Source organism: Macaca mulatta, chromosome 14 (genome assembly GCF_049350105.2).
Source record: "Macaca mulatta isolate MMU2019108-1 chromosome 14, T2T-MMU8v2.0, whole genome shotgun sequence".
NCBI classification, from domain to species: Eukaryota; Metazoa; Chordata; class Mammalia; order Primates; family Cercopithecidae; genus Macaca; species Macaca mulatta.
In genome coordinates this window covers 56,280,033-56,307,503 of record NC_133419.1, presented here as the reverse complement: position 1 = coordinate 56,307,503, position 27,471 = coordinate 56,280,033, and the positions used below count along the sequence as shown (strand labels likewise).

At 44.3% G+C, this 27,471-nt stretch overlaps 1 protein-coding gene and 1 long non-coding RNA gene across 6 annotated transcripts in view; both read right to left on the bottom strand.

The window, feature by feature from the left end:
• Nucleotides 1-27,471, bottom strand: part of DENND5A (DENN domain containing 5A) — a 130,235-nt gene that overhangs the window by 92,042 nt on the left and 10,722 nt on the right. The window lies entirely within an intron of this gene.
• On the bottom strand, nucleotides 92-27,446 carry LOC144334317 (uncharacterized). Its single transcript, XR_013404041.1, has 3 exons — nucleotides 27,154-27,446; nucleotides 25,810-26,244; nucleotides 92-323 (listed from the first exon to the last, which is right to left on the bottom strand). It is a non-coding gene; the product is annotated as an uncharacterized LOC144334317 (long non-coding RNA).

Here is a 27,471-nt window from a genome sequence, read left to right as displayed (position 1 = left end):
TAAGCATGAAAAGAGTTTCCCTAGGTCTTTGGGTCTTCATTTCTGAAAGCTCCCATTGCATGTAAAACTTTAATTAAATAAATTTCTTACGCTTTTTTCTTTTTCTTTTCTTTTTTTTTTTTTTTTTTTTTGAGACAGGTCTCACTCTTTCACCCAGGCCAGAGTGCAGTGGCACAAACAGAACTCACTGCAATCTCAACCTCCTGAGCTCAAGCAATCCACCCACCTTAGCCTCCCAAGTAGCTGGGACTATAGGCACGCTCCACCACGCCAGGCTAATTTTTAAAATTTTTTGCAGACGGGTTCTTACCGGGTTGCCCAGACTGGTCTCAAACTCCTGGGCTTAAGTAATCCTCCCAGCTCAGCCTCCCAAAGAGCTGGGATTACAGGTGTGAGCCACACCCAGCCTCTTATGCTTTCTTCTTGTTAATTTGTTTTTAGTTGCAGGAGTGTCAGCCGTTGAACCTATGATGGGTGAGGAAAGGTATCACACCTTTCTGCCCTTACTGTAGAAACACTAAGGGTATTTTTTCTATAAATCTCAATTTCCTCATCTATAACATGAGGATAACAATACCTGCGCCAGGCACAGTGGCTCACATCTGTAATCCCAGAATTTTGGGAGGCCAAGGCGGATCACCTGAGCCTAGGAGTTCACGACCAGCCCAGACAACATAGGGAGACCCGTCTCTACAAAGAAATACAAAAATTAGGCATAGTGGCACACACTTGTAGTCCCAGCCGCTAGGGAGGCTAAGAGGGGAAGATCACTTAAGCCTGGAGGTCTAGGCTGCAGTGAGCAGTTAGCGTGCACTCTAGCCTGAGTGACAGAGCAAGACCCTGTGTCAAAAAAACCAAAACAAAAAACTACCTACCTCATCAGCCTATTGAGAGGAATGAATGAGTTAACATATGTAAAGCATATGGGACATATTTATATGGAGCATAAGAGGTACTCAACAAATATTAGCTCCTTTCTTTCCAAAAGGTCTGTCATATAAGCAAGAGTCATCTCAAAATCTTTAGCCATGAAAACAGGACACACAAATGTGCTAGAAGTTACCAAATGTTTCCTAAGAAGCAGACCTCTACTGCACTAAAGTGGCAACACACATCTGTTTCACAGAATGTATACCACAGCAAAGCCCACAGCAGCAAACGTGGCTATACTAAGAACACCGACATGTCCGCAAATTCAGATTTCAAACCACAACTTATAAGGGACCACCCAGCAGCCTCTTCTTCCCCATAGCACATAAGCAGATTTAAGACTCTGGGAGCCAGGCTGGGTGCGGTGGCTCATGCATGTAACCCTAGCACTTTGGGAGGCAGAGGCAGGTAGATCACCTGAGGTCGGGAGTTTGAGACCAGCCTGACCAACATAGAGAAATCCCATCTCTACTAAAAACACAAAATTAGCAGAGCGTGGTGGCGCATGTCTGTAATCTCAGCTACTCAGGAGACTGAGGCAGGACAATCACTTGAACCTGGGAGGCAGAGGTTGGCATGAGCCAAGATCATGCCATTGCATTCCAGCCTGGGCAACAAGAGCGAAACTCCATCTCAAAAAAAAAAGACTCTGGGAGCTTCCTGTTAGTTTACCCTCAGTAACATAAGAGAAAGTTTCCTTTACCTTTAAGAACTTTTATAGTAATAAATTCTCTTTTTTTTTTTTTTAACAGAGTTTCCTAACCACTAAAATTTTACCAACTGGTACTATATCAAAGCACAAAGACTAGCATTTGTTTTATCAAATGTGCATCAAAAGCACTGTATTGGTCAAATCAAAGCCTTGTTGTACTTCAGGCCCAGCTGTGAGAGCAATGGTAATGTTTCTCTTTCACTTGCAGAATGCTGAAAAATGGCCAAGAAAAAAAAATGGGAAAGCTTTTTTTTCAGGCAGTACACAGTAGTGTTAACAGCAGAGTGTTTAAGAAAATTAGCCCTAGGATTGTAGATTTAAATATGAAAGGTAAAACAAAAAAGCCTTTAGAAGAAAACACAGAACATCTTCATGATCCTGCAATAACAAAGATATAAAATGCACTAAACATTAAGATAAAACATATAAATTGTACATTACAACTTAAAACTTTTGTTCCTTGAAAGTCACCATTAAAAGAACGAAAAGGAAACGCACAGATTACAAGAATATATTTGCATCATATATATATATGAGAAATGAACAAAAGACTCATATCTAGAACATACAAAGAATTGCATTTAATCAATAAAGAAAAAAGATCACTCAAAGAAAAATAGCAAAAGCCCTGAACAGATACTTCAAAAAAGACGTATAAATGCCTAACAAACTTTTGAGAGGTGCTCAACTTCATTAGTCATCCGGAAAATTCAAATTTAAATAACAATAATATTATATAACCACCAGAATAGGTAAAATGAAAAGAAAATGCCAAAAGTTGGTAAGGATAGGGAGTAACCTACACCTCATGCACTGCAAGTGGGAATGTAAACTGGTACAACCACTATGGAAAACTGTCTGGCAGCACCTACTAAAGTTGAACATATGTACACCTATGACCCAGCAATTCCACTCCTGAGCATAGACCCAACAGACCAGAAGCCATGTTCACGAAAAGGCACATACAGGAATGTTCATAACATGTCACTATTGTAATACTCAAAAACTACAAACTACCCATGTGCCTATCAACCGCAGAATTAACAGATAAGGTGTGGTAAAGTCACACAAGGGCAAACTCTATAGCAGCGAGAATGACCAACCTAAAACTACACACAGTATGAATGAATCTCTCATATTGTACAAAAGAATCCAGACACAAGAGTTCACAGTATATAATTACATTTATATAAAGTACAAAGAAATGAAAAACTATGCTGTTAGAAGTCAAAATACTGGTTACCTGTGGTGAGTAGGAAGGCAAATAGTGACGGAAGTAGACTGCTTCTTGCTCACACCCTAAGAAATTCAAGAAGGCTGGTTGCAGTGGCTCACGTCTATAATCCTAACACTTCGGAAAGCCGAGGTGGGCGGATCACGAGGTCAGGAGTTCGAGACCAGCCTGGCCAACATGGTGAAACCTCGTCTCTACTAACACTACAAAAAGTAACTTGGCATGGTGGCGGGCACCTGTAATCCCAGCTACTCAGGAGGCTGAGGCAGGAGAATCGTTTGAACCCAGGAGGCAGAGGTTGGAGTGAGCCGAGATCGTGCCATTGCACTCTAGCCTGGGCGACAGAGCAAGACTCTGTCTCAAAAAAAAAAAAAAAAAAAAAAGAAAAAAAATTCAAGACCTACCCTTTAGAACCTCTGGAGTGGGTTGAATGGTGGCCCCAAAAAAGGTATGTCCACATCCTAATCTCCAGAAGCTATGAATGTTATCTTATTTGGAAAAAGGATCTTACAGATGTAATAAAAAATACTGAGATGAGATCATCCTGGAGTAGTTGAGTGTATCCAAAATATCATGACAAGTATCCCTAAAATAATAGACACAGAGGAAAAGATACACACGAAGGTGAAGGCCATGAGAAGACAGAGGCAGAGATTAGAGTGGTGTGGTCAGAAACCAAAGCATAATGCCAACAGTCACCAGAAGCTCAAGGAATTATTCTCCCCAAGAGCCTCTGAGGAGCTGTGCCCTGCTGACACCTTGATTTTGGACTTCTGTCCTCCAAACCTGTGAGAAAATAAATTATTGTTGTTTAAGGCCACCCAGTTTATGGTAATTTGTTGCCACAGCCATAGTAAACTAATATAGGCTGGGCACAGTGGCTCAGGTCTGTAATCCCAGCACTTTGGGAGGCCAAGGTGGGCAGATCACTTAAGGTCAGGAGTTCGAGACCAGCCTGGTCAACATTGTGAAACCACGTCTCTACCAAAAATACAAAAATTAGCTGGGCATGGTAGCACATGCCTGTAGTCCCAGCTACTTGGGAGGCTATGGCAGGAGAACGGCTTGAATCCAGGAGGCAGATGTTGCAGTGAGCCATGATTATGCCACTGCACCCCAGCCTGGGCAACAGATCAAGACTCCATCTCAAAAAAAATAATAATAATAATAAGGCAACTAATATAAACTAATACACCCTCCAAACCACATTCCTTTATTCACCCCAATTCTGTAGCAAACTCACCAGTTTTCCTAAGCAAAAGATTCAAAAGCTCCCCAACTTCAATCTTTCCCACTGATTCCTCCCCCAAAAAAATAGCAAAAAGAGATATTATAACCAGCATACAGACAATTCACAATATCAGTACAAAGAATGAGTAATTTTTTTTCTATCTACTTGAGTAGTAGTCAACGAAATACAGATTGAAACACAATGACAGCAAAAAATGAAAATCAAGTATTAACGAGGATATGGAGAAAGTGGAAACCTTGTTGGAAACAGGCCCCCAAAAATCTGGCCATAAACAAAATTTCTGCAGCACTGTGACATGTTCGTGATGGCCATGACGCCCACGCTGAAGGTTGTGGGTTTACCAGAATGAAAGTAAGGAACACCTGGCCCACCCAGGGCAGAAAACCACTTCCGTTCTTAAACCACAAACAATAGCATGAGCAATCTGCGCCTTAAGGACATGCTCCTGCTGTAGACAACTAGCCAAAGTCATCCCTTCATTTCGGCCCGTCCCTTTATTTCCCATAAGGAATACTGTTAGTTAATCTATAATCTATAGAAACAATGCTTATCACTGGCTTGCTGTTAATAAATGCGTAGGTAAATCTCTGTTTGAGGCTCTAAGCTCTGAAAGCTGTGAGACCCCTGATTTCCCACTCCACACCTCTATATTTCTGTGTCTGTGTGTCTTTTATTCCTCTAGCACCACTAGGTTAGGGTCTCCCTGACCGAGCTGGTCTCGGCAAACCTGATACATTGCTAGTGAGAATGTAAAATGGTGCACTGCTGTGAAGACGTTTTGGCAGTGTCTTAAAGGGTTAAACACAGAGTTACTATATGAACCATTGATTACATTCTTGAATATATACATAAACAGATGCTCAAACAGAAATTTGTACACAAATGTTCATAGCAGCACTATTCACAATAGGCAAAAAGTGGAAACAACCAAAATGTCCATCAACAGATGAAGGAACAAAATATGGTATGTATTATTCATACCACATGAATATTCCAATAATAGAATATTATTCAGCCACAAAAAGAAATAAGGTATTGACACATGCTACAACATGGATGAACCTTAAAAACATCCTGCTAGGCTGGGCACAGTGGCTCACGCCTGTAATCCCAGCACTTTGGGAGGCCAAGATGGGCGGATCACCTAAGGTCAAAAGTTCGGGACCAGCCTGGCCAACATGGTGAAACCCTGTCTCTACTAAAAATACCAAAATTAGCTGGGCATGGTGGCAGGCACCTGTAATCCCGGCTACTCAGGAGGCTAAGGTAGGAGAATTGCTTGAACCCAGGAGATGGAGGTTGCAGTCAGCCGAGATCGTGCCTCTGCACTCCAGCCTGGGCGACACAGCGAGACTCCGTCTCAAAAAAAAAAAAAAACATGCTACCTGAAAGAAGCCAGACACAAAAACCAAACACAAAAGGCCACATGTTGTATGATTCCACTTACATGAAATATCCAGAATAGGTAAATTCAGAGACAGAAAGCAGACTACTAGTTGCCACAGGCTTGAGAGACAAGGAAATGAGAAGTAACTGTTTAATGAGTGCAGCATTTCCTTTTGAGGAGATGAAAATGTTCTGAAACTACATGATGATGATGGCTACACAAAACCATAAATATACTAAACACCACTAAATTACACATTTTTAAACAGGCTGGGTGCAGTGGCTCATACCTGTAATCTCAGCACTTTGGGAGGACAAGGCAGGAGGACTGCTTGAGACCAGGAGTTCAAGACCAGCCTAAGCAACAAGGCAAGAATCCATCTCTACAAAAAATTTAAAAATTAGCCAGGTAGTCCCAGCTATACAGGAGGCTGAGGCAAGAGGATCACATGAGTCCAGGAGGTCGAGGTTGCAGTGAGCCACGTTTGCACCACTGCACTCCAGCCTGGGCAACAGAGCAAGACCTTATCTCAAAAAAAACAAACAAACAAACAAATAAAGTTGGCTGGGTACAGTGGCTCATGCCTGTAATCCCAGCACTTTGGGAGGCCAAGGAAGGCGGATCACTTGAGGTCAGGAGTTCGAGATCAGCCTGGCCAATGTGGTGAAACCCTGTCTCTACTGAAAATGCAACAATTAGCTGGGCATGGTGGCGGGCGCCTGTAATCGCAGCTACTCAGGAAGCTGAGGCAGGAGAATTGCTCAAACCCAAGAGGCAGAGGTTGCAGTGAGCCAAAATTGCGCCACTGCACTCCTGCCTGGGTGACAAGAGTGAAACATCACCTCAAAAAAAGAAAGAAAGAAAGAAAAATAAATATTTAGTATTTTTAAATAGTAAATTAAAAATGGAAGATACAAGCTAGGCATTGGGCACACCCCTGTAATCTTGGATACTAGGGAGGCTAAGACAAGAAGATTGCTTGAGCCCAGGAGTTTGAGACCAGCCTGGGCAACAAAGCAAGACCTCTGTCTTGAAAGAAAGAAAAATAAAAAGAAGAAAAAGAAAGAGAGAGAGAGAGAAAAGGAAAGAAGGAAGGAGGGGAAGGGAGGCGAGGGGAAGGGAACAGAAGGGAAGGGAAGGGAAGGGAAGGGAAGGGAAGGGAAGGGAAGGGAAGGGAAGGGAAGGACAGGGGAGAGGAGGGGAGGGGAGGAGAGGGGAGGGGAGGGAAGGGAGGGAAAGAAGGCATGCAAAGGATCCAAAAGTGTATTTCTCTGATGATCCCAATTTTATAAATATATATTATGTGTATGTATTATTTCATTGTGACTATGTTTGAAGTTTTGATATATTTCCTGACAACCTGTTTTTAATACATAGAAATATATTTAGAACACATAAAACAAAATATTTGTAACAGAAAAAGAATTTCCACAAATCAATCAGAAAAAAAGATAAACACCACAATAGAAATATGGACAAACGGCCTGAACAGAGACGATTCATAGAATAAACAAATGTATATGAACTATATGAAAAGATGTTCAGCCTAATAATTAAATTCAGATTAAAAAGAGATATGTTCGGGCCGGCGCGGTGGCTCACGCCTATAATCCCAACACTTTGGGAGGCCGAGGCGGGGAGATCACCTGAGGTTGGGAGTTTGAGACCAGCCTGACCAACATGGTAAAACCCCATCTCTACTAAAAATACAAAAGATTATCTAGGGGTGTGGTGGCACATACCTGTAATCCCAGCAACTTCGGAGGCTGAGGCAGGAGAATCTCTTGAACCCAGGAGGCGGAGGGTGCAGTGAGGCAAGACTGTACCATTGCACTCCAGCCTGGGCAATAAGAGTGAAACTCCATCTCAAAAAAAAAAGAAGATATGTTCTTCCTAGTAGACTGGAAATGTTTCAGAAAAGCAGTAACATTTTATTACAGGTATAAAGAAACTGGAATGTTAAACATTACTAGTAGACGTATAAATTGGCACAATTTTTAAGGAAAGCAATTTAGCAATATCTATTAAAATTTAAAATGTACATTTCTTGGCACATGCTTATAATCCCAGCACTTTGGGAGGCCAAGGCAGACAGATCACCTGAGGTCAAGAGTTTGAGACTAGCCTGACCAACTTGTTGAAACCCTGTCTCTACTCAAAATACAAAAATTAGCCAGGCATGGTGGCAAGCACTTGTAGCCCCAGCTACTAGGGAGGCTGAGGCAGGAGAATCACTTGAACCTGGGAAGTGGAGGTTGCAGTGAGCCGAGATTACGCCACTGCATTTCAGCCTGGGCAACAGAGCGAGGCTCCATTTTAAAAAAAAGGTACATTTCTTGGATTCAACAAAGTCCAGTTTTAGCAATTAATGCTCCAGAAAAACCCCTACAAGTGTGTAAAAATAAGTGTACCTGGATATTTGAAAAAAGAAAAATTTTAAATACTCCACGGGTCCACCAGAAAGATCTTTGTTTTGATGTGGGATCATCTTTTAAGATGTTCTCTGTTATCTCATATACAACATGTTAATTTGATATCAATTCAACTTGAGTAGGTTTTTTGAGTGGGTGTCTGCTCCTTATAATTAAATAACTCTTAACTAAGATCAGTGGAATTTCAGGAGCATACTCATAATAAGTATCAAGAAATACTCATGATAGAACATCAAGTGAAAAAAGTCAAAACAAAATTTTACATTACACATTATCACTCTGTTAAAATATATACACATACACCCACACATAGTAAAATCTAGAAAGAACTGATCCGGGTGATGATTAAATGCATATATATATATATAAATATATATATATATATATATATATATATATATATGAAGCTATATACTTACATACTTAGAATTTGTGCACTTTACTGTCTTTAAATTACTTTTTTTTGTTTTTGAGATGGAGTCTCACTCTGTCGCCCAGGCTGGAGTGCAGTGGCACCATCTCAGCTCACTGCAACCTCCGCCTCCCGGGTTCACACCATTCTCCTGCATCAGCTTCCCGAGTAGCTGGGACTACAGGCGCCCGCCACCACGCCTGGCTAATTTTTTATGTTTTTAGTAGAGACGGGGTTTCACCGTGTTAGCCAGGATGACCTTGTAATCAGCCCGCCTCAGCCTCCCAAAGTGCTGAGATTACAGGCGTGAGCCACCGTGCCTGGCTCAAAAATATTTTTTAACTGAAAGGAACTACATAAAGACATCAACGTGCTTATAAAGCTTAATTCCAGATAAAGGAATAATGAGTGAATTATTTCCACATCCTTCTATAATTTCTTTTTTTTTTTTTGACACCGAATTTTCTCTCTTGTTGCCCAGGATGAAGTGCAGTGGCTCGATCTCGGCTCATTGCAACTTCAGCCTCCCGGGGTCAGGCGATCCTCCTGCCTCAGCCTCCTGAGTAGCTGGGATTATAAGTGCATGCCACCACACCCAGCTAATTTTTGTATTTTTAGGAGAGACCAGGTTTCACCATGTTGGCCAGGCTGGTCTTGCACTCCTGACCTCAGGTGATCTGCCCACCTTGGCCTTCCAAAGTGCTGGGATTATAGGTGGGAGCCACTACGCCCGGCCTACATCCTTCTACAATTTCTAAGTTTCCTATTAGAAACTGTATTTTAAAACTCAACATTTTATTTATTTATTTAAGAGACAGAAGCCTCACAATGTTGCCCAAGCTGGACCAAATTCATGGGCTCAAGCAATCTTCCTGCCTCAGCCTCCGAAGTAGCTGGGACTACAAGTGCATACCACCACACCTGGCTCAACATTTTTTTTTTTGAGACAGGGTCTTGCTCAGCTGCCCAGGCTGTAGTACAGTGGTGTCATCATAGCTCACTGCAGCCTCAATCCCTCAGACAAGCAATCCTCCTGCCTCCGCCTCCCAAGTAGCTGAGACTACAGGCATGTACCACTACATTCAGCTTTTTATTTTTTGTAGAGACGAGTCTTGCTATGTTGCCCAGGCTGGTCTCGAATTCCTGGGCTCAAGCCATCCTCCTGCCTCTGCCTCCCAAAGTACTGGATTACAGGCATGCGCTACCATGCCTGGCCAACATTTTATTTTTAAAGAGAGAAAAATACCATTCCTTATATGGATGACCTTCATGTTTCTTTCCTATCCCAAGAGTTCAAACTCTTGGTTCCCTCACTTTCTAGTTGTGTCCCTCTCTTTCAACCCTCAGATTCTATAATTTATGTATAGCCCCTTGGGTATTTTTGCATATATTAAGTGAGTATTAAATTAATCAATGAATAAATCAGAGAGATTATGTTTTTGTTCAGGGTCACACCCAGAGCTATAGTAAATTTTCCAAGACACAAACTGCAAAGCTAGATAACAGTACTCTTTCCCTCTGTTGAACCCCAACAACACATCATCATCTGTTCCTTTTAAAGAACTGATCCTAGGCCGGGCGTGGTGGCTCATGTCTATAATCCCACCATTTTGGGAGGTCAAGGCTGGTCAGGAGTTTGAGACCAGCCCGGCCAACATGGTGAAATTCCATCTCTACTAAAAATACAAAAATTAACCGGGTGTGGTGGCAAGCGCCTGTAATCCCAGGTACTCGTGAGGCTGAGGAGAATCGCTTGAACCTGGGAGGCGGAGGTTGCAGTGAGCAGAGATTGCGCCATTGCACTCCAGCCTGGGCAACAAGAGTGAAAACTCTGTCTCAAAAACAAACAAACAAACAAACAAAAACTGATCCTGACTGGGCACAGGGCACTCGCCTATAATCCCAACACTTTGGGAGGCCAAAGCGGGCAAATTACTTGAGTCCAGGAGTTCAAGACCAGCCTGGGCAACGTGGCGAAAACCCATCTCTAGAAAAAAGACAACAATTATCCAGGCTTGGTGGCACCTGCCTGTAGTCCCAGCTACTCAGGACAATGAGGTGGGAGGATCACTTGAGCCCTAGAGGCAGAGTTTGCAGTGAGCTGAGATAGTGCCACCGTACTCCAGCCTGAGCAACAGAGACCCTCTCTCAGAAAAAAAAAAAAGAACTGAAGAACTGATCCTTTCCTACCTTGTTTCACAGTGTGCCTGCCCTTCTCTTCTCCAGCACTCAACACAGACCCTGATAAGGGTCATAGGTGTTGAGTTATTCCTGACAGGCAACTACCCATGACAGGATCACGAAATCTCAAGTAGAAACAAAATATGTGGCTGATAGATGTGGTATGAGATATGTTAACAACCATTCAACTGCTTGTTGAATTAACAACCAGTTAAATTCAACCTATAAATTTAAGCAGTCCAAAATTTGGAAGTTCTTTCATGTGAATAGTTGTCTTGACAGGGACTCATCTGCCCTAGTAACTCTGTCTGTGTGTGTGATGTTTGTGTATTTTTCCCCTCATGTAATCCCCACAAGCTGATCCAAGGCCTCACAACTAGAAAGTGAGGAAGCCATAATTTGAAACCAGAACTGAAAGACTCTAAAGCCAAAGCTCTACAGTCATTCAGGTACTGAACTTAAACCTACATCAGTCCTAAGAATTTGCAGCCATGTAGGTATGTAACATTAAAGCTCTTACAGTAGCCAAAACTGTGGTTCTCAAACCTTAGTATGCATCAGGGCAGTGGCTTGTTAAAATACAGGTTTCTATGCCCCACCCCCAGAGTTTGTGATTCAGCGGGTAAAGGGTGGGGCTAAAATGTACATTTCTAAGAAGTTCTCTGGTGATGCTGATACTACAGGTCCAGAGACCAGACAATGAGAACCACGAGCCTATAAAGCCCTACATCTTTCCCCCACACTCCCTTTCCTTGTCTCTCTAATCTCATCTTCCTACCACGTGTCCCCTCATTTAATACCTCCAACCTCAGTAACACTGTAAACAGTTCTAATACATCAAGTATACTCCTAGCTTAATGCCCCTGCACAGGCTCTTCTCTCAGCCTGAAATACGTTTCTCCACATATACATATGGCTCACTCCTTTGACTCCTTAGAATTTTTCCTCAAATTGTCACCCTCTCAGTGAGGTATACCCCGACCATCCTAATAAAAGTACAACATCAGCTGGGCGCGGTTACCTCCCAGCACTTTGGGAGGCCAAGGCGGGCAGATCACCTGAGGTCGGGAGTTCAAGACCAGCCTGATCAACATGGAGAAACCCCATCTCTACTAAAAATACAAAATTAGCCGGGCATGGTGGCGCATGCCTGTAATCCCAGCTACTTGGGAGTCTGAGGCAGGAGAATCACTTGAATCTGGGAGGTGGAGGTTGCGGTGAACAGAGATTGTACCATTGCACTCCAGCCTGGTCAACAAGAGCGAAACTTCGTCTCAAAAAAAAGAAAAGAAAGAAAGAAAAGTACAACATCTGTCTCCACCCTGCCCTTACATTCCTGATCCCATTAACCCTGTTTACTGTTTCCATGGCACTTACTTCCTAATATACTATGGAAATTACTGATTCATTATGTTTATTTTTCAATGTCTCCTTCCACTAAAACCAAAGCTTCACAAAGGCAGTTTCACTCATTGATGTGTCTTAAGTACCTAAAATAGTGACTAGCAAATAACAGAAACTCAGTAAATAAGAGCTGAAGGAGGGAATGAAAAACAAACAGAGCAAACTAATTTTGAGATCTTCTAGACAATCACCGATTGCAAGACACTCTCAATTACAAACATACCTTCATTATATCAGTTATCACAGTGCATTGTCGTTATTGGCTTACATGCCTAACCCCTCAGAAGACTATGAGCCCCTCAAGGACACTGACTGTCTCACTTACACATCTTTGCAAACAAGGCCCCATCACTAAGTTGGTCTTTCAATAACACAAAGGTAGAAGACTTTAGAGACAGGGAGAACAGGCTTCCAATTCTTGCTTTATGGTCTCGGGCATGTTATTTAAATTCTCTGCACTTTAGCTTCCTAATCTGCAACATGGGGATAATGCCATCTAATACCTGGCATTGAAATGTATTCAATAAAAAAATAGCCATTAACTTAAATATCATCTATGAATAACAGGGATGGAATGTTACCAGCCTCATGTTTTTTGGCTCCCTATGACCCACAATATACTAGTGAGCAGGATGGTCAGCTGAGGTTAGCATAAAAGGAGGTCGAGGCCAGGCGTGGTGGCTCACGCCTGTAATCCCAGCACTTTTGGAGGCCAAGGCAGGTGGATAACAAGGTCAGGAGTTCGAGACCAGCCTGGTCAACATGGTGAAACCCGTCTCTACTAAAAATACAAAAATTAGCCAGGCCTGGGGCACTCACCTGTAATCCCAGTTACTCGGGAGGCTGAGGCAGGAAGATCACTTGAGCCCAGGAGGCAGAAGTTGCAGTGAGCTGAGATCACGCCACTGCACTCCAGCCTGGGCGACACAGTGAGACTCCGTCTCAAAAAGAAACTGAGTCGAATAAGGCTAACTGGAATATCTGCTCTTCTGGAGACTAACTCAATGACTTTGGCCTCCTTAAATACACCACACTCATAACCAACTGAGCTAAGCAGTCAACAGTGCTAGATGGGCAGACTGACAATCCTCCACCAAACACTAAACATTCTTCTAGTAGATAAAATTCAAAATGTACTAGTTTCCATACACAGGAGAAAGAATGTGCTTCACACAGATGTTGTGAGACAATGGGTGGGGAGATCTTAGATTAAATATTTAACAAAGAAAGGGTGTAAACACTACGGTTGACCCTGGAACAATATGGGTTTCAACTGTGTGGGTCCACTTATACATAGATTTTCTTCTACCTTTGCCACTCCAAGACAGTAAGACCAACTCCTCCTCTTCCTCTTCAGCCTACTCAGTGTGAAGATGATGAGCATAAAGACCTTTTTGATGATCCACTTCCACTTCATGAAGGACAAATATATTTTATTTCCTGGTCAGGCATGGGGGCTCACACCTGCAATCCCAGCATGTTGGGAGCCAAGGCAGGTGGATTACAAGGTCAGGAGTTCGACACCAGCCTGGCCAATATGGTGAAACCCTGTCTGTACTAAAAATACAAAAATTAGCCAGGCGTGGTGGTGGGCACCTGTAGTCCCAGCTACTTGGGAGGCTGAGGCAGGAGAATTGCTTGAACCCAAGAGGCAGGGGTTGCAGTGAGCCCAGATCGTACCACTGCACTCCAGCCTGGGCGACAGAATAAGACTCCATCTCACACAAAAAAATAATAATAATATTTTATTTCCCTTATGATTTTATTAATAATGTTTTCTCTAGCTTACTTTATTGTGAGAATACAGTATATAATACATTTAACATACAAAATATGTGTTAATTATTTATGTTATTGGTAAGGCTTCCGGTCAGCAGTAGGCTATTAGTAAATTTTCAGAGAGTCAAAAGTTATATGTAGATTTTCCGCTACACGGAGTGCCCCCTAACCCCCAACTTGGTTCAAGAGTCAAGTGTATTTGGACATACAGAACCTCAGAGTTCAGCAAAACTGGATGTCGGTTTAGCAGATGATACTCCTAAATTTTCGTTATATTTCTGCTGTGGTTTAAATGTGTCCTTTCCAAAATTCAGGTGTTACCAATGTGATAGTATGAAGAGGTGAGGCCTTTAACAGTTGATTAGGCCATGAGAGCTGCTCCCTTGTTAATGGGATTAAGGCCCTTTTATTTTTTAATTTTATTTATTTTTTTTGAGATGGAGTTTCACTCTTATTGCCCAAGTTGGAGCACAATGGCGCGATCTCAGTTCACCGAAACTTCCACCTCCCGGGTTCAAGTGATTCTCCTGCCTCAGTCTCCCAAGTAGCTGGGATTACAGGCATATGCCACCATGCCCAGCTAATTTTCTATTTTTACTTACTAGACACGGGGTTTCTCCCTGTTGGTCAGGCTGGTCTCGAACTCTCGACCTCCGGTGATCCGCCCGCCTCGGCCTCCCAAAGTGCTAGGATTACAGGCGTTAGCCACCGTGCTCAGCCTATTTTATTTAATTATTTATTTATTTATTTATTTATTTTTATTTTTGGAGATAGGGTCTCGCTCTGTCACCCAGGCTAGAGTGCAGTGTTGCTATCTCGGCTCACTGCAACCCCACTTCCTGGGCTCAAGCAATCCTCCCACCTCAGCCTCCTGAGGATCTGGGACTATAGGCACAAGCAACCCAGCTCAGCTAATTTTTGTATCTTTTTTTTTTTTTTTTTTTTTTTTTTTTTTTTTTTTTTGAGACGGGGTCTCGCTCTGTCACCCAGGCTGGAGTGCAGTGGCCGGATCTCAGCTCACTGCAAGCTCCGCCTCCCGGGTTCACGCCATTCTCCTGCCTCAGCCTCCCGAGTAGCTGGGACTACAGGCGCCTGCCACCTCGCCCGGCTAAGTTTTTGTATTTTTAGTAGAGACGGGGTTTCACTGTGTTACCCAGGATGGTCTCGATCTCCTGACCTCGTGATCCGCCCGTCTCGGCCTCCCAAAGTGCTGGGATTACAGGCTTGAGCCACCGCGCCCGGCCTAATTTTTGTATCTTTATTGGTAGAAACAGAGTTTTGCCATTTTGCCCGGGCTGGTCTTGAACTCCTGGGCTCAAGCGATCCACCCTCCTTGGCCTCCGAAAGTGCTGGGATTACAAGCATGAGCCACCGTGCTTGGCTCTAAGACCCTCATGCCTGTAATCCCAGCACTTTGGGAGGCTGAGGTGGGTGAATCACGAGGTCAGAAGACCAAGACCAAGACCATCTTGGCCAACATGGTGAAACCCTGTCTCTACTAAAAATACAAAAAAATTAGCTGGGCATGGTGGCATGCACCTATAGTTCCAGCTACTCAGGAGGCTGAGGCAGGAGAATCGCTTTAACCCAGGAGGTGGAGGCTGCAGAGTTGAGATAGTGCCACTGTACCCGAGCCTGGCGACAGAGCGAGACTCCGTCACAAAAAAAAAAAAAAAAAAAAATATGCAGTGGCTCACACCTGTAATCCCAGCACTTTGGGAGGCCAAGGCGGGAGGATTACCTGAGGTCAGCAGTCCGAGACCAGACTGGCCAACATGGTGAAACCCTGTCTCCACCAAAAATACAAAAATTAGCCGGGCATGGTAGCACAGGCCTATAATCTCAGTTACTCGGAGGCTGAGGCAGGAGAATCGCTTGAACCCGGGAGGCAGAGGTTGCAGTGGGCTGAGATCGCGCCATTGCACTCCTGCCTGAGTGACAGAGCAAGACTCCGACTCAAAAAAAAAAAAAAAAATAATAATAATAATAATAATAATAATAATAATAAAAGAGGCCTCACTTTGTGTTGGGATAGCTTGTCCTTCTTCCTTCTCCCATATGAAAACACAGCCAAAAGGCCCTCACTACAGCAAATGCCAGCGCCTTGATCTTGGACATCCCAGCTCCGAGAACTGTGAGAAACAAATTTCTGGTTTTTTTTTTTTTTTGAGATGGAGTTTCACTCTTGTTGCCCAGGCTGGAGTGCAATGGTGTGATCACCGCTCACGGCAACCTCCGCCTCCCAGGTTCATGCAATTCTCCTGCGTCAGCCTCCCAAGTAGCTGAGATTACAGACATGTGTCACCATGCCCAGTCAATTTTGTATTTTTAGTGGAGATGGGGTTTCTCCATATTGGTCAGGCTGGTCTCGAACTCCCTACCTCAAGTGATCTGCCCACCTCGGCCTCCCAAAGTGTTTGGATTATAGCCGTGAGCCACCACGCGGCTCGGCCTTTTTTTTTTTTTTTTTTTTTTTTGTCGCCCAGGCTGGAGTGCAATGGTGTGATCTCAGCTCACAGCAATTTCCGCCTCCCAGGTTCAAGCAATTCTCCTGCCTCAGCCTCCTGAGTAACTGGGATTACAGGCACCCACCCCCACACCCAGCTAATTTTTGTATTTTTAGTGGAGACAGGGTTTCACCCTGTTAGCAAGGCTGGCCTTGAACTGGTGACCTCAGGTGATCTGCCTGCCTCGGCCTCCCAAAGTGTTGGGATTACAGGGGTGAGCCACCGTGCCCGGCAGGAAATAAACTTCTGTTCTTTTAAAATTACCCAGTCTGTGGTATTCTGTTATGGCAGCACTAAGATAATTTCCAAAGGATATTTTTCCCAACAAGAGGTTGCGATCCTGAGCCAACAAAACTGGTTGAATAAATTAAAACTAAATTCATTTTTAAATATACAGATTAGCCAAGAGCAATGGCTCATGCCTGTAATCCCAGCACTTTGTGAGGGTGAGAGGGGCGAAATCACTTGAGGTCAGGAATCCCAGACCAGCCTGACCAACATGGTCAAACCCCATCTCTACTAAAAATACAAAATTAGCCAGGAGTGGTAGCACATGCCTGTAATCCCAGCTACTTGGGAGGCTGAGGCAGGAGAATCGCTTGAACCCGGGAGGCAGAGGTTGCAGTGAGCCGAGATCAAGCCATTGCACACCAGCCAGGACAATGAGAGCAAAAGTCTTGTCTCAAAAAATAATAATAAATAAAAATACAGGTTAATCTGCACTATTACACAATTTAATATGTAAATCATAAAATAATGAGTACAATACAAAATGCTTCTCCCACTACCTTTTTTTTTTTTTGAGATGGAATCTGTCACCCAGGCTGGAGTGCAGTGGCACAATCTCAGCTCACTGCAACCTCTGCCTCCCAGGTTCAAGCGATTCTCCTGCCTCATCTCCCGAGTAGTTGGGATTACAGGCGCACTTCACCACGTCCGGCTAATTTTTGTATTTTTGGTAGAGACTGGGTTTCACCATGTTGCCCAGGCTGTCCTCAAACTCCCGACCTCAGGTGATCTGCCCACCTCAGCCTCCCAAAATGCTGAGATTACAGGCGTGAGTCACCGCACCCGGCCCTACTAGCATCTTATTTCTAGGTCTGACTCTGGTCCTTGGCTTTTTGAGAATTTTGGAAAAGCAATCACAGTTCTTGCTATTCTTCTCTTCTATAAAGCCCCCACATTCTCTGCTTACTCAGCACTTAGGAAAGTTGTGGAAGTTTGGCTTATTAAGTTACAAAAAGTTAAGTACTATACGTATATCAGAAAAAAAAAAAATGGTATAGCCAGGCTTGGTAGTGCGCCTGTATTGAGAGGCTATTTGAGAGGCTGAGGTGGGAGAATCACTTGAACCTGGGAGGCAGCGGTTGCAGTGAGTTGATATTGTGCCACTGCACTCCAGACTGGGCAACAAAGCGAGACTCCATCTCAAAAAAAGAAAAAAAAAATGGTTACACAGAATTATTTTAAAATCTGAATAGGCAGGCTAGGCACCATGGCTCACGCCTGTAATCCCATCTCTACTAAAAATACTAAAATTAGCTGGGCATGGTGGTACATGCCAGTAATCCCAGCTACTCGAGAGGCTGAGGCAGGAGAATTGCCTGAACTCGGAAGGCAGAGGTTGCAGTGAGCTGAGATCGCACCACGGCACTCCATCCTGGGCAACAGAGCAAGACTCTATCTCGGGGGAAAAAGAATCTGAATAGGCAGCCTCTATTTTTAATTTAATTTAATTTATTTATTTATTTACTGTTGAGAGGGAGTCTCACTCTGTCCCCTAGGCTGAAGTGCAGTAGTACGATCCTGGCTTACTGCAACCTCCGCCTCCCAAGTTCAAGTGATTCTCCTGCCTCAGCCTCCCAAGTAGCTGCGAATACAGGCGTGCACCACCACACCCAGCTAATTTCTGCATTCTTAGTAGAGACAGGGTTTTACCATGTTGGCCAGGCAGGTCTCAAACTCCTGACCTCAGGTGATCCACCTGCCTCAGCCTCGCAAAGTGCTGAGATTACAGGCGTAAGCCACCACACCCAACCTATCTCTCTTCATAATTAATACAACAAATATTCATTAAGCACCTACTACATAAAGTATGGTGTTCTACCAAAGTTAAGAAATTTGCCTACCTGACTCTGAGATGGAGCAGGGACCCCCTTTTTAGGGCCTGCAGACCCCAAGCAAGGAAATAAAGGAAAATTGTGAGTTCCTTCAAGGAAAATTCCAGCGCCCTAGCTAGCCCTAGAAGTGACTAAGCAACCTGTTAAACAAGACAGCAGCCTAAAACAATAGCCAAGGAAGTCAGTTACAGAGATGTTTGCTTTCCCCACACAAACTAAGGAGAACATCTTAAAATGTATCCCTGAGTTGCCTTTCAGAAATTCAGACACCCACTGAGGTTCCACACCGGACACATAGCCCTCAGATAAAAGGGTTGTAGGGCCAGGTGGGGTGGCTCATGCCTGTAATCCCAGCACTTTGGGAGGCCGAGGCAGGAAGATCATGAGGTCAGGAGATCAAGACCATCCTGGCTAACAGGGTGAAACTCCATCTCTACTAAAAATACAAAAAACTGGCCGGGCGCGGTGGCTCAAGCCTGTAATCCCAGCACTTTGGGAGGCCGAGACGGGTGGATCACAAGGTCAGGAGATCGAGACCATCCTGGCGAACCCGGTGAAACCCCATCTCTACTAAAAAATACAAAAAACTAGCCGGGCGAGGTGGCGGGCGCCTGTAGTCCCAGCTACTCGGGAGGCTGAGGCAGGAGAATGGCGTGAACCCGGGAGGCGGAGCTTGCAGTGAGCTGAGATCCGGCCACTGCACTCCAGCCTGGGTGACAGAGCAAGACCCCGTCTCAAAAAAAAAAAAAAAATACAAAAAACTAGCCGGGCATGGTGGCACGCTCCTGTAGTCCCAGCTACTCAGGAGCCTGAGACAGGAGAATCACTTGAAACCAGGAGGTGGAAGTTACAGTGAGCCGAGATTGCACCACTGTATTCCAGTCTGGGCCACAGAGCAAAACTCCATCTCAAAAAAAAAAAAAAAAAGGGAAGTAAAGACTGAAAGTTAACCATCGTAACTTTCTAAGGTTCTAAGGTTTCTTCCAGAGGGGCTTAAAGAAAGTTACTCCCCCTAACTAGTTAACATTTTTCTACTGACCCCAAATTTTTAAACAAAGCTTTTCTTCATTAACCAACTGCAAATCAGAAAATCTTTGCATCTACCTACAACCCGTAAGCCCCACTTCAAGATAGCCCTTCCTTTTAGGCCTAAATCAATGTGTAACCTCCAAGTATTGATTTACAATTTTGCCTGCAGCTCCTGCTTTCCTGAAATTTACCCATGCCTTTAAAAACCCTTGCCTGCAAGCCATTAAGGAGGCCGGGATTTGAACATTCTGCTGCCTAGTCCTCCTTGCTTGGCACCCTGTAGTAAAAGCCTTTCTTTCAATGACTGCAAATCTCAGTGTAGATAACTGGTTCTACTGCACTGGGCAAGCAGACTCCAGTTTAGTTCTACAACAATTCTGAGACAAAGGAGTTTATAATACAGCTCTATAATGTTTGCATTTTCATAATGACCTATGGCTTTTAAAATCAAGAAAAAAATAAAGAATGCTGTTATCAAATAAAAACTCTAGGAAAAACAAGGAGAGAGACACCTAGTGAAGGAAAAAAAAAAAACAAGCTCCGTAAAATATTTAAAGAGATTTATTTTGAATCAATATGAATGACCGTGGCCCAGGGAACAGTCTCAACACGTTCTGAGAAAATGTGCCTGAGATGGTCATGTTACCGTTTGGTTTTGGTTTACAAATTTTGGATGAAGCCTCCAGGTAACCAAGAGTATAGATGGTAAATGTCTCTTTTCAGACCTTAAAAGGTGTCCAACTCTTAGATAATCTTCTAGATCTAGGAAAGCCCTGTCTGTATTAATTGCATCTCTACAGACGCAAATTTCCCCCACGAAAGACAGCTTTGCAGGGCCATTTTAAAACATCTTCAAAGAAATACATTTTGGGGTAAAATATTTTTATTTCTTTCAGGGTCTGCTATGTGTCATGTGATGCTAGATGAGACTCAGGTTGGAATTTGGTATCTTTGGGTTTTGTTTTGTTTTTGAGATAGGATCTTGCTCTGTTGCCCAGGCTAGAGTGCAGTGACATGATCTCACTGCAACCTCCGCCTCCTGGGTTCAAGCAATCCTCCCCACATCAGGCCTCTCGAGTACCTGGTTCTACAGGTGGGTGACACCTCACTTGGCTAATTTTTGTCTTTTTTGTAAAGACGGGGTTTCACCATGTTGCCCAGGCTGATCTGGAAACTCCTGGGTTCAAGTGAACCTTCCTCAGTCTCCCAAAGTGTGGGATAAGCCACAGCGCCCAGGCATAAGCCACAGCGCCCAGCTGGAATTTGGTTATCTTATTGCCAAAGAGTCTCTTTTGTCAGTCTCATGATCTCCATTTTAACATTAATGGTGGTCATGACTTAAAGGGAGGTTGGCCATGCCTCATTATACCCCTCTTCAAAAGAGAGAGGGAAGCTGAGGTAGGAGGATCCCTTGAGCCCAGGAGTTCAAAACCAGCCTGGGCAACATAGTGACACACTCACTATCTCTACAAAAAATTAAAAAATGAGCCGGGTGTGGTGGCAGGTGCCTGTGGTCACAGCTACTCCAGAGGCTGAGTAGGAGGATGGCTTGAATCTGGGAGGTCTAGGCTGCAATGAGCTGATTGAGCCACTGCATTCCAGACTGGGCAAAAGAGAGGGATATAATGAGGGCAACCTCCCCTTGAGTCATGACTTGGAATTTAGTTTTTCAGGTTTCTCTAGGGTCCCCTTAGCCAAGTGGGGGTGGGGGGTGGGGGAGCATTCAGTTGGCTGAGGGACTTAGGGTTTTACTTTGGGTTTACACACCTAACTTACCCAAAATAAAATATTTAGTTTTCTTCAACAATATAACAATATATCCCAAAATTAGTAGCTATCTTCATAACTTGGCTAAAACATTGTCAGAGGGTCACTGTTCTAAAACTACAAAAAGAAAGAATGAAAAAGGCATCAGAGATGATACGCCTCAAAAAAGAACCAAGTCCTGGCTGGGCATGTTGGCTCACACCTGTAATTCCAGCACTCTGGGAGGCCAAGGCGGGCGGATCACAAGGTCAGGAGATCAAAACCATCCTGGCTAACGTGGTGAAACCCCATCTCTACTAAAAATACAAAAAAATTAGCCAGGCACGGTGGCGGGTGCCTGTAGTCCCAGCTACTCGGGAGGCTGAGGCAGGAGAATGGCATGAACCCGGGAGGTGGAGCTTGCAGTGAGCTGAGACAGTGCCACAGCACTCCAGCCTGGGCAACAGAGCGAGACTCTGTCTCAAAAAAAAAAAAAGAAGAAAGAAAAAGAACCAAGTCCTCCGACATTCCGGGATAGTAATTCTAATGTATTGTGATGAAAAAGCATGTAATTTGTTATAAATCGGGTTTATTCATTTACTGTCTTATAATTGTGGCCTGTAATTATTTCTTCTATTGTTTCTTTTTGAGATAGGGTCTAGCTATGCTGCCCAGGCTGGAATGCAGTGGCTCAATCACAACTCATTGCAGCCTGGACCTTCCAGGCTCAAAGGATCCTCCCACTCAGCCTCTGGAGCTGAGGCACATGTCATCACACAGATCTCATTTTTTTATTTTATTTTATTCTATTTTTTTGAGATGTAGTTTCGCTCTTGTTGCCCAAGCTGGAGTGCAATGGCGCAATCTCGGCTCACTGCAACCTCCGCCTCCCGGGTTCAAGCAATTCTCCTGCCTCAGTCTCCCAAGTAGCTGGGATTACAGGAGCCCGCCACCATGCCCGGATAATTTTTTTGTATTTTTAGTAGAAATGGGGTTTCACCATGTTAACCAGACTGTTCTCGAACTCCTGTGTTCAGGTGATCCACCCACCGCGGCTTCCCAAAGTGCTGGGATTACAGGCATGAGCCACGGTGCCTGGCCTCATTTTTTAATTTTTTTGTGGAGACAGTGTTGCACTCTGCTGCCCCGGCTAGCCTCGAACTCCTGGGCTCAAGGGATCCTCCTACCTCAGCTTCCCAAAGTGGTGAGATTACAGTATTGAGCCATCGCACCCGGCCTGATCATTATTTCTTTTTTTTTTTTTTTTTTTTTTTTTTTTGAGACGGAGTCTCGCTTTGTCGCCCAGGCTGGAGTGCAGTGGCCGGATCTCAGCTCACTGCAAGCTCCGCCTCCCGGGTTTACGCCATTCTCCTGCCTCAGCCTCCCGAGTAGCTGGGACTACAGGCGCCCACCACCTCGCCCGGCTAGTTTTTTGTATTTTTAGTAGAGACGGGGTTTCACCATATTAGCCAGGATGGTCTCGATCTCCTGACCTCGTGATCCGCCCGTCTCGGCCTCCCAAAGTGCTGGGATGACGGGCTTGAGCCACCGCGCCCGGCCCTGATCATTATTTCTAAACCATTTCCTCTTCTGTGTTTGTGCCTTTAAAAAAAAAAAAAAAAAAAAAAAAAAAAAATCCTTAAAATTTCTCAGGTGTTTTCCACATCATCTTATTATCAAGAATACGGCTAATCAGAAGTCACAGCCAGCCCCCAAACTACAACTACAAAACATGCAAATTATAGGCTACACTGAGGGATATCTGAGGTTAGTAAATGCAAATCTTTTTTTTTCCTTCAAAGACAAACCCAGGCAAAAAGCATAAAAACATCCTGAAGCTGTCACCAAAAAAAAAAAAAGATAGGTTTCTTAGAAGCAAACCCCTAGTAACTACATAGTCTAAGAAAAACATTTCCAGAACTGATAAAGAGTAGGGAAAGAGGAAAAAGAACAATGGTTGTTGTTAACTACAATTCTGAAAACAAGCAACCTGCCTCCTCTCCTGACACAGCTCCTCTACTGCAATGTGGGCTGGAGACTGAACCACAAAGAGGCCACACTTCAGCTCTGAATTTCAACGATTATGCCACTGCTTCGGTTTTCCCACATCTATAATTTTAAAAAAACAAACCAAGCTCAGTAACAGTAAGACAGCAGACCGAAGACCTGGATTCTAACAGATCTTTCTAACTTGGTGGGTAACAAGGGACAAAACAATTTTATTTCAAGTGAGGCTAAAAAAAATAAAAATCATTTAAAAGTACACTGTAAAACTACAAAGTCATTTACAAATATTAATCATTACCATCTGTCAAAAGTGATGGCTGAACTATCTCTGATTTCTAGTTCTGACATTTTTTGATTCTGTGACCAATATAAACAAATGCACATGCATTGTTTGGCCAACTGGAATAGTTTAGAAATCAAGGAATTCCTGCTGGGCACAGTGGCTCATGCCTGTAATCCCAGCACTTTGGGAGGTTGAGGCGGGTGGATCACCTAAGGTCAGGAGTTCGAGGCCAGCCCGACCAACATGGTGAAACCCCGTCTCTACTAAAAATACAAAAATTAGCTGAGCACGGTGGCAGGCACCTGTAATTCCAGCCACTTGGGAGGCTGAGGTAGGAGAATCGCTTGAACCTGGGAGGCAGAGGTTACAGTGAGCCGAGATCAAGCCATTGCACTCCAGCCTAGGCAACAGAGTGAGACTCCATCTCAAACAAAAAAAAAAGAAAGAAAGAAATCAAGGAATCCCACATTCACAGAGGAATGAAACTCAATGTGAGAAACCTCTACAGACTTTTCACTGTTCAGGCCTCTCAGCATTCCAGGAAAGCATTTTAGCATTAGGCTAACCCAGCTAGTTCAGTACATAAAGTAGACCACAGATGGCCAAGCAAAATTTTAACCTGACTTACCCATCACATAATGAACAATAAAAAATAAAAAATTAGGCCGGGCACGGTGGCTCAAGCCTGTAATCCCAGCACTTTGGGAGGCTGAGACGGGCGGATCAGGAGTTCAGGAGATCAAGACCATCCTGGCTAACACGGTGAAATTCCGTCTCTACTAAAAAATACAAAAAACTAGCCGGGCAAGGTGGCGGGCGCCTGTAGTCCCAGCTACTCAGGAGGCTGAGGCAGGAGAATGGCGTAAACCCGGGAGGCGGAGCTTGCAGTGAGCTGAGATCCGCCCACTGCACCCCAGCCTGGGTGACAGAGCGAGGCTCCGTCTCAAAAAAAATAAAAATAGAAATAAATAAAAAATAAAAAATTACCCCAGCACTTTGGGAGGCCGAGGCAGGTGGATCATGAGGTCAGGAGTTCAAGACCAGCCTGGCCAAGATGGTGAAACCCCGTCTCTACTAAAAAATACAAAACTTCACTGGGCGCGGTGGTGGGTGCCTGTAATCCCAGCTACTGGGGAGGCTGAGACAGAAGAACTGCTTGAACCCGGGAGGCGGAGTTTGCAGTGAGCCGAGATCGTGCCACTGCACTCTAGCCTGGGTGACATAGCAAGACCTTGCCTCAAAAAATATATAAATAAATAAAAATAAATAAAATAGGCCGGGCACGGTGGCTCACGCCTGTAATCCCAGCACTTTGGGAGGCCGAGGCAGGCGGATCACGAGGTCAGGAGATCGAGACCATCCTGGCTAACACAGTGAAACCCCGTCTCTACTAAAAATACAAAAAAATTAGCCGGGCATAGTGGCGGGCGCCTGTATTCCCAGCTACTCGGGAGGCTGAGGCAGGAGAATGGCATGAACCCGGGAGGCGGAGCTTGCAGTGAGCCGAGATCACGCCACTGCACTCCAGCCTGGGCGGCAGAGCCAGACTCCGTCTCAGAAAAAATAAAATATAAAAAATACAATAAAATACAATAAAATAAAATAAAAAATTACTAACCTGGTTCTCTTTAACAGGAAGCTCTACAAGAGACTCCATGTATGACAACAAGCAAATATCAAAGAAAGTACAATATTTGAGAAACACAATATTCTAAATTATACCTATTGCCATCTTACTTCCCAAGTTATATCTGATCCCCTGGAGGCATACTGAAAACAACTTGACATCTGGCACATACTCTCATTTTCTGCCATGCCAGGATTCTACCATTCATAAGACTCAGCCTAGGGTTCTACGTACACCAAACCAAAATCAGCAACCACAGAAGATTTGGAATATGGCATTTGACTAATATCTGCTTCACTTAATAACTTCTAAGAACTAAATCTGGCCAGGTGCAGTGGCTCACCCCTGTAATCTCAGCACTTTGGGAGGCCGAGGCGGGCGGATCACGAGGTCAAGAGATCAAGACCATTCTGGCTAACATGGTGAAACCCCACGTCTACTAAAAACACAAAACTTAGCTGGGCATGGTAGCAGGCGCCTGTAGTCCCAGCTACTCTGGAGGCTGAGGCAGGAGAATCGCTTGAACCTGGGAGGCGGAGGTTGCAGTGAGCCAAGATCACACCACTGCACTCCAGCCTGGGTGACAGAGCAAGACCCTGCCACAAAAAAAAAAAAAAGAACTAAATCTAAAAATCTGGCAGTAATAGCCTGTGTTTAATTACTGAATTCGACCGGGCGCAGTGGCTCATGCCTGTAATTCCAGCATTTTGGGAGGCAGAGGTGGGTGGATCACCTGAGGTCAGGAGTTCAAGACCAGCCTGACCAACATGGTGAAATCGTCTTTACTAAAAATACAAAAATTAGCCAGGTGTGGTGGCGCTTGCACATAGTCCTAGCTACTCAGGAGGCTGAGGCAGGAGAATCCCTTGAACCTCGGAGGAGGAGGTTGCAGTAGCCGAAATCACACCATTGCATTCCAGCCTGGGTGACAGAGTAAGACTCCATCTCAAAAACAAAACAAAACAAAACAAAAAAACTGAATTCCACAAGGAAGTCACCAGCTTCTGAAAGGCAAGCCTCTTTCTCACTGGATATTAGGCCATCTCCAGCAGGAACCTAAAACATACCAAGTATAGGTTCCTTCATGTGTACCCAGGTTCCTGAGAGACCTCTAAGACTACCTGACAGTAATTCAAACTCAGGGATAGCAACAGGAATTTTTTGTTTGTTTGTTTGTTTGTTTTTTGAGTCAGGGTCTCACCCTATTGCCCAGGCTGGAGTGCAGTGGCACAATCATGACTCAACACAGTCTGGACCTCCCTGGACTCAGCTGATCCTCCAACCTCAGCATCCCAAGTAGCTGGAACCACAGACATATACCACTACACCAGGCTAATTCTTCTATTTTCTGTACAGACTGGGTCTCACCATGTTGCCCAGGATGGTCTCAAGCTCCTGGCCTAAAGCCATCCTCCCCGACTCCACCTCTCAAAATGCTGGGATTACAGGCATGAGCTACCACACCTGGCCACAACAGGAATGTAGAAGCTGAGCCAAGTCCAAGTATGCCTTCCAACAAAGACAGCCAAAAAACAAACTTATAAAAGGATGTAGGACTGGAAAAGGGTGTTACCAAAAAAGGCTTTAGGCAAAGAAAACTTTATTTTTAACCTAGGAAGGAAGGTCTGAGCAGGCTCTAAGAGAATTTGATTTAAGCACCAAACACTGTGACGCAGGATTTCCTTCTAAGAAGAGAATTGCAGGGCCCTAATATTACTAAAGTAAAATCAACTAATTTCAATATGATCATCCCTGCCTGATGGAGTCAAATAGGGTTCTCTTATGTTCTTAGAATATACAGTCTCAGCCGGGCACAGTGGTTCACATCTATAATCCCAGCACTTTGGGAGGCTGAGTCGGGAGTATCACTTTTGAAGTTGTTCAAAACCAGCCTGGGCAAGATGGTGAGAACCCATCTCTACAAAAAAAAATAATAATTAGTTGGGCAGCCAGGTGCGGTGGCTCACACCAATAATCCCAGCACTTCGGGAGGCCGAGGTGGGAGGATTACTTGAGCCCAGGAGATCAAGGTTGTAGTAAACCATGATCGCACCACTGCACTTTGGCCTGGGCAACAGGGTGAGACCCTGTCTCAAAAAAACAATGGGTGCAGTGGCTCACACCTGTAATCCCAGCACTTTGGGAGGCTGAGGCGGGCTGATCATCTGAGGTCAGGAGTTCAAGACCAGCCTGACCAGCATGGAGAAACCCCATCTCTACTAAGAATACAAAATTAGCCAGGCATGGTGGTGCATGCCTGTAATCCCAGCTACTCAGGAAGCTGAGGCTGGAGAATCACTTGAACCCGGGAGGCGGAGGTTGCAGTGAGCCAAGATCGTGCCACCCATTCCAGCCTGGGCAATAAGAGCAAAACTCTGTGTCAAAAAAAAAAAAAAAAAAACAATGAGCCAGGTGTGGTGGCACATGCC